Raw genomic sequence first — 6,170 nt, 5'->3', positions numbered from 1 at the left:
AAAAGGATGTTATTGAAGAAAATTCTAATGTTGAACATGAGGGTGCATATGTTGCAAAATCCATCTTGACTAAAGCAGATACAAAAGAGGAAATCATAATAAATGTCTTGGAAGGTTTTGCGACTATTATAAAGGACTCCAATAATTCAATGGTTCTAGACCTTGGTTCTGCACAAGCACAAAGAATCAAATATACAATAATGAATGGAATTTTTTTAAGAATTAGAAAAGTGGTCAATATTATTATTGGAATGTTAAAACTGGGGAAACCACCTGGGAAATACCCGCTACATTGGTTCAACAAGTTACAAAATCAGCTGATGGAAGATACATATCAAAGGAAGAATGCTCACAGGGAGATGGGTTAGGCCTTAATGATACTACATTGGAGAGAGAGTGTAGACAGGAGGTAGAACCTATGGTCCCCAGTATTTAGGAGGATCCTACTTCTGCTTCAATACCACCTGAAATTTCAGAGCCTTCAATAAAATGCTCTCACGACAATGAGCAGAAAGGCATTCAAGAAAATACAACTGGAGTTAACTTGGATGAAAAAGTGAAGGAAGGGGATGGAGATGTTAAAATGACCTATTCTGATCACATAAATGTTCACTTTAAGGATCAACTGTGTCCAGCAGATGAACCTAGAGTGGAAGAAGTTGTTCCAAGTAATTTTGTCTCCTCAGAGAAAATGGTAAATGGAGACTTTGACAACACAAAAATAGAAGATATGGGAGTACAATGTTTTGAGGAAAAATAAGAGCGTAACCAAGAAAAATAGTTCATACCTCTCAAACAATAGATTCAAGAGAAAATTCTGAATCCTCTTAAACTTCTTCCATGGATTGAAAAGTTGTCTTTAAGATTCAAGGCTCTTGACAGGTAGTGTATATATTGCATTCATTTTTACTATTTATCTATTCTGGAAGAAAATTTTATATCTTCAAAGTATGACTTTGATACCTGCTATGTTCATGTTTATTGTAGTAAGTTATCTTTCCACATATTTCATTTTATAGTTTCTCTCCAATGGTCTAGGGTTTGCTTTCACTCCTTCCAAAGTCGCCCAAATGTCGGTCTATGTCACTATTCAGCTGAGTGTACCATCATTCAAAAGGTTCTCATTATCATTTCAAGTTCCACTGTGTCATTTTACACCTTGTTCATGCTTCAGTTGCGCCTAGGTAAGGTCATTTCCCTCTCCTAGGGTTTGAAGGCAATTTCTCTTGGACGGTCAAATCATTGGAAAAAATTGTATCCTGATGTTCATACACTTTCCCCTATCCTTAAAGTACCTTATCAAACACTTCCCATCACTGAGATCCCTCAAATTCATCATTTTCGCACAAACCCTAGTTTCTTGCTACAACCCGGCAATTTTCTAGGTTGGACCTGTGTTTTGCCTTTTTGGACCCCTTCCCCTCACTCAATTTCTGAGATTCAACTTTCTCCTTCTTCCTAACATCCCTCCCTACTTCCCAAAATTTCCTCAAGAATTTAGAAGCTCCCTATCCCCTTCATTTCACTTCATTTCGACAAATCTCTTGTTCCACACATCGGGGTAGGTTTCACTCAAATGATTTTTCTGAGCAAGGAAAGATGAATTTGGAGAAAATGAGAGAGGTTTTTGTCCACAACAGGCCAGGGAAGAAAAACCTCCTTCACTTTTTACACAGGTGTCATGGTTTCAGAGAAATGTCAAAAATACAATTGCCTTGGGAGAATTGATGCACCTCTAAAGTGACCTTGGGAAAATCAAGCTTTCTCCTAGCTTGGTTGGCCAAATGACTTTCTTGATGAGTCAAATGCTAACTAGACACAAAGATATTTCCAATGAGCTATCATGCGCTCAATTTGAAGTTGAGGAAGGCATTCAAAAGTTGATTACAACAACACTTTTCCTTGAGGCAGCCTCATTTGGCACATTTTGACCAGTCTTGGGAGATTTGATTTTTGACATGGCAAATGAACTCCAAATTGAAAAATTCTGGTTGGGTTGGAAAGTAGACTCAAAGACCTTTCCAACAATCTATCCTTCACCCAATTTGGACACCTAGAAGGCCTCCAAAAGTCGCCTGGAAAAGGGTGCGGCGCACAGAGGGAGCGCAACGCACTGGGAGAAATTTTCCAGTGTAAATTTACACTGGCGCGGCGCACAGGGCTAAAAGGCCTGAAATTGTGCCAAATTGCCTCAAGTTTCCTGTGAAGCCCATCAAATTTCAAGGTAGGCTCTATAACATCACTTGTTCATCAAATTTTATGAGTGATATGGTGGTTATATGCCTATGATTGAATGCAACAAATTTCATAAAGTCAACCACAAGAAGACACCAAAAAAACCATTGTTGCTAGGGTTGTATAATCGTGATGTTGATGCCAAGGCTCTATTTTCCCTTCCTTACCATTTTTCCTTATCCCCCATGACATTTTTCCTATTATCACTACACTAAAACACTAGCAAAACCTATTCCCTTTCCCCTCCCCCTATTGGTCAATACAAACCCCAAAAACCTACCTTATTAAAACCCCAAACCCTACCTTGTCAAAACTCCAAAAACCCTACCCTATCAAATACCCAAAACCCCCTACATATCCCTAAACAAACTTCCCTACTCCCATCACATTACTCCCCTCCTAATACTCCATTTGTTCCATTGTTCCCCTTGGTGGCAGATATCACAAAAACAACACCCAGCTTCACCATCATCAAAAGGCAGCGTAAATACAGTTCATAAACAGCAGCCCTCTTTCCCTCAAGGTATTTTATACAATAGTCATGGCATCTGAGCATTCATCAGACTATGAGGTTATGAGCGCCATGAGACTGCTAGTGTGCCAGAATTCATCACCTATCAGAGAGGCATTAGGCATTTGTTTGTAGCAGCAAAGCGAGTGTTATCTCCACCCGGGGTGGAAGGGGCCTCGCTCCCTACATCGACAACACAGGTACAGGACAAGGACAAGAAACCCATGCATGATGAAGGGCCATCAGGTGAATAGGAGGCCGATTTCATCCTCATTCAGGATGATAATGTAGATGTGGAGAGCACCCAACTTAGGATGACTATTCAGGAGCAGAACACGGAGATCGAAGACTTGTCACTCAATGTGGAGAGGGAAAAATGGATCATCAAGTATTTGGAGCAAAGAAACAAGCAGCTTGAGGATCAGCATGAGATCATGGAGCTGCAAAACATGCGTGAAGACCAGCAGGCTGCCCAAAGAAGCCTAAATGAGAAGACACCTATTCAGCAGGAGATAGAGACTGATTGAGAGATTTGGCTCGAGAGGATCCACATCCACTTAGAGAAGCTATTGGCAAAATCAAACAAGGACAGGGACATGCTCATGAACATGAAAAACCACTATTGGGGACGGAACAAGGTTTGCAAGGCACAAATAAGGAATTTGAAGGCAAACCTAAAGAAGGCATCAAAAAGGCAAAAGAGGCAAAAAGAGAATGATCGACTCCGAATATTGGCTGAGGCAATCCTTGGCCCACCATAGCACTTAATGAAGAAGCTCCAGACCAAATTTCAAGAAATTTGGAGCACATTTTGAAATTTTGAAATTTTTTGTGAAAAAACAGGGTTTTCTAAAATTCTAGAGCTCCAAATGAGTAGTGGTTTGCATTTTTGGATTCAGCATGGAAAATCATGACTACTAGTGTCCGGACAAGAAATTTTGGCAAGGTATGAGTCTCCAAAACGTCAAAAAACACCCAAAAATGGCCTCTCTGCCACTTTTTTGACACACAGGAAGTAGTCTTGGGAGAATGAAGATTTGGAGGGGCAAATGAGCACCAAATTCAGAAATTCTAGTGGGGTTAGAAAGTAGACTGGACAGGCTTTCCAACAAGCCCACTTGGGCACATTTTAGACACCTGAAAGTGCCCCAAAACAAGCCCCAAAGTATCGCGGCGCACAAAAAAAATGGCGCAGTGCACAGAGGAAAAATTGCCCAATTTGCTTCCGTTTTGCGACTTCTCCAAGTGGGCCCGCTCATCTACACTTCAGTTTTTTGGCACCAAAGGCAGAAATTAAAGTGTTTTTTCTCCATATTGGCTTCTATCCAAGTGGCAAAGGAAGGCAAACGGTCACCCAAGCCAAATGTCATGTTTGTAGCGCTGCACCTGTAGCTGATGGTTGGCTCTCCATCTCCATTTTGCAATGATTCGAGTAACTCCCCAACCCTTGGGCGTTCTATCTCTTCCTTACACATTCTATATATTGTATGCAAGTTATTTGCAAAGGGTTGGTTGGCTTGTAACTTCAGGGAGACTGTGGGAAAGAAACTTTGTTTCTTCACTGTATATTTTTGACAAAGAATTAATGAAAGCCAGCGGCTCTGTTTCATGAGATTCTTGTGGTTGTGAGTGTAGCAAATGTGTCTCTTATGTTTTCATATGTATTTCATTATGTTTCGTAATTCAATTCATGTTCATTTCGAGTGAGATTTTCTGAGTGAGATTAGGTAGAATTCAATTTTATTGCTCTGCCTGTGGGAAAATTTCATGTTCAGTGTTCTTCTTCTGTTGAAAAGGATTCGTGTAACTATGCCCTTTTCACTTTCTTCAGCAATCTATTCATTCTACGTTACCTCAAACTAAAATTGCTACATTTTCCGCCTGCCTTACCTCACGGAATAATCTGTGCCTTTGTGTTAAATTCTCTGTTCTTTGCTGACTGTTGGTCCCAGACCATCCCAGAAGCTCGGTCATTCATGAAAATTGTTTCTTGTATTCCTATTCACTTACTAGCCTAAGATTAATATTTCACTGTAAGTCATCTCAGACCGTTTTTGCTTATATATTCACTGAGCGTGACTCGGAGAGAGCCCTCTATAGAAATTTTGAATAATATGACACATATTCAATGGAGATTATCCTGATCATGTACTATTGCCGAATACATACACAATACATAAGCTCCTCTATGTTGATCATCAATTTATAGAAGCAGAAACATTCACAGGCGCACATAGAAGCATCAATCAAACTCATTAACACAGTATGTATCCCGGGGAAAGCATCTCGCTAAAAACCCCAACTATCTGTATATTATATTGATTGAATCATGTAACATTACAAAGTACAATGCTTATCACAAGCAATCCAGTACCAGCTCCACCTGTTACACACAATACAGCTAAGATCTGATCTCCAAATCTACTCCATTGCTTGCTTGCCTCCACAGCTCAATACCTGCTCAAGAATGAATGAGAATGGTTTACCAAACTCGTATTTAATCTCCAAAGAATCACTCACACTGGGAAAGACATGAGCAGAGGCTATAATACTTGGTATTGGCCAATTCATTGGCATACTCAATCCCTTTGATTGTGCAAATCATCATGCACAACTATAGTCACAACTAATAGGAATTTGATCCTCTAACACCTGTCCATGCTGAACTGATCATGCACTGACATGCAACTGAGTTAACTGATGTATTCTATAGTTGCATTATGAGTTAATAATTAGTTTAACAACTCATCATTAGTCTATCTGCAATTAGACTAATTACAACTAGTTTAACCAAGTCAAACTGAACACAACTCCATCAACTCTACAATCAACTCCACCAAACTCAACTGATTGAGTTCTAACTGAAGTCATGCATGCAACAACTCAACTGACCCACAAAGAAAACGTTCTTCCTTTTGAAAGCTACATGTGCCACATCTGTAGCTCAAACTGAAGTGCTCCAAGAGAATAAGATCAAGTTTATAGCCCAAATATTATTATGAGACAATAATATTTGACTTTTCTATTTTGGACAGCCAGTCTAAAAATAGACTTTGATCACTCCTGCTGTGATCACTCCTGCTGTGATCATCCCTGCTGTGGTCACTCCTGCTGTGATCATCCCTGCTGTGGTCACTCCTGCTATGATCATCCCTGTTGTGGTCACTCCTGCTGTGATCATCCCTGCTGGGATCCAAAAATAGAACCAAAAATAGAACTTGCGCCATAATTTGCCTACGGGCTCACTTAGTGAAGGCGACTCCTTTCCACTAAGCTCCATCATCTTGTTGCATTCTCAACAAGCATTTTTTGTTGCACACTTTTCAACACCCTCTCTTGCTCTGGTAGGGCTAGCTACCAGACTGAGCGTGGTTTGTGGTTACCCTCATTTTTGCCTTCCTTCAGCATAAGGCAGATTTAGGTG

This window comes from Pinus tabuliformis, chromosome 1_2 (genome assembly GCF_031772625.1).
Source record: "Pinus tabuliformis cultivar Carrire ecotype Pingquan chromosome 1_2, CPIR1, whole genome shotgun sequence".
In the NCBI taxonomy this organism is placed as follows: domain Eukaryota; kingdom Viridiplantae; phylum Streptophyta; class Pinopsida; order Pinales; family Pinaceae; genus Pinus; species Pinus tabuliformis.
The sequence above is the reverse complement of the archived record's forward strand: the minus strand, read 5'-3'. Positions refer to the sequence as shown.